The following is a 1,931-nucleotide window of genomic DNA, read 5'->3' as shown; positions in this document are numbered from 1 at the left end:
GGTAAAAAAAAAAAAAAAAAAAAAAAAGGAGACTAAAACTGAGAAACACATAAAGTACTTTTTCACAGCTATTCATAATATAAATTATGAAAATCTCTCTGGAGAACAATTTAGTATCAAAGCCTTAAAAATAAATCCTAGAAAAATAAAATAAACCCTAAATTATAACCAAAAAGGTTCTACTTCTAGAAACTCAAGAGATAAAAGCAGAAATGAGTAAAAAGATTAAACCAATTAAACTGACAATGTGATTTGCAACTAGATAACGTTACTGAACCAATTAGACCAAGATTAAGCTGGAAATGAGACTGTAATGAAACTTACTGCGATGGTCACTGGAGTCACTGTAGAAGAGCTGTCTGTGACGATGAGCACCTGCTGTATCTGTGCTCTCTAGAATGGCAGCCACCAGCCACACTTGGCCACTCAATACCTAAAATGTGATTGCTGCAGCTGCAGCTTAATGTGTACATGTAAACACCACTTGTGAGTAGTGGCTACTGGACTGGGCTGCAGGCCTCCGGAGAGGACTCTTCTCTCAGATTTAAACTAATGCCACATCACATTCCATAGTGACTTCGACAGGGGCTGAAAATTTCTGACCTGTAACTTCTGCACTAAAATAAACACAGCTTATTCCCTCCTACAGTGGTATGCAGCTTGGTAGTTGCCCCCAGGTGGATATAAAACATTAACAATTTTAATCTCGTAGCTTCCCTATGTTGTATTCTAACAAAAGTAGTTGAAATTGCTAGTTCTTCCTAGGCATTAGTTGTTTGTATGAATTTCAAAGACAAAAAAATGTGCTTTTAGGGTCAAATTCTCAGTTTTTCTCAGGTTTTAGAAAAATAGGATCTTATTCTCTTCTGTCAATACTTTAATTTCTTCCTTAGAACAAGCCTATGGATTTAAGGCTGAATCGTTTTCACAGCCACACAAACAGGGGTCTTGCCCTTTGGAACTCACTTGAGCTCTGGTCAAGGAGGCTGGTCAACCTCCTCTGGCCACTCCTGTGATCCCCAGGCACAAGGGATGTGCCCACAGGGAGCGGTACTCCAGTGCCCTTCCACCCACTCTGCATTCCAGATACCTGAGAACAGGACCTGCCTGCCAGCCTGTTTGCAGAACCAGCATGGGCTTCTTCCCTAGCTCCTCTCAAGGGATGGACAGGGGAGGGGCTACTTCCTATGTATTTGGTTTGTGCTCCAGCTAACATGAATGCTTTTAGGTTTGTTTGGGTTTGACAGGATCTCCCTATATAGCCCAGGCTAGCCTTGAACTCATAGCAATCCTCCTGCCTCTGCCTCCCAAGCACTGGGATTACAGGCGTGCACCACCACACCAGTATGAATGCTTTTAGAAAGTTGCCCAGGTGATTATACCCCGCAGCTGTCCAGTAAGCTATTCCAGGGTGGGGAGGGCCTGCTGCTTTGGAAGCTCTGAGCAGGGAGGCCTAGCCCTTAGAATATCATGGGCCAGTAAGAAAAGCCAGCCACGCATGCCGGCACATGCCTGTAATCTCAGCACTCTGGGAGGTTTAGGCAGGAGGATTTCAAATTCTAGCCCAAAAGGGCTACTTGCCAAGACCTGTCTCAAAATAGCTTTGAAACAAGGATTGAAGACATAGTTCAGTGAAAAGGCCCAAGGTCAAATCCCAGGTACTGCAAAAAAGTTAAAAAGAAAACAAAACAAAACAAAGTCACACGCACAGGTAAAGATGCTGAGCAACTGATTGAACATCAACATGGATTCTGAGTTTATCTCAAGTCTTGTTTGGTCTTAGGCATACTTCAGAGCTTGTAAATCTACAGTCAGTGATCACTATTTCATCACAGAAATACTCTTTCCTGACTCTAGGAAATGTTCTCAAAATCTTGCTTTCCTGTACAAGGCCTTCAAGGCTACTTGTCAAGGTCTAAACCAGGTGTGGT

The 1,931-nt window shown here is 42.7% G+C and overlaps 1 long non-coding RNA gene across 1 annotated transcript in view; it reads right to left on the bottom strand.

The window, feature by feature from the left end:
* Positions 1 to 403, bottom strand: part of LOC104857767 — a 13,440-nt gene extending 13,037 nt beyond the window's left edge. Inside the window, exon 1 of the long non-coding RNA XR_778957.3 lies at positions 325 to 403. This is a non-coding gene — a long non-coding RNA (uncharacterized LOC104857767). The remainder of the gene's footprint in view (positions 1 to 324) is intronic.
* Between the last annotated feature and the right edge of the window lie 1,528 nt (positions 404 to 1,931).

This window comes from Fukomys damarensis, unplaced genomic scaffold (genome assembly GCF_012274545.1).
Source record: "Fukomys damarensis isolate Sample0158 unplaced genomic scaffold, DMR_v1.0_HiC HiC_scaffold_27, whole genome shotgun sequence".
NCBI lineage: Eukaryota > Metazoa > Chordata > Mammalia > Rodentia > Bathyergidae > Fukomys > Fukomys damarensis.
The sequence above is the reverse complement of the archived record's forward strand: the minus strand, read 5'-3'. Positions and strand labels throughout refer to the sequence as shown.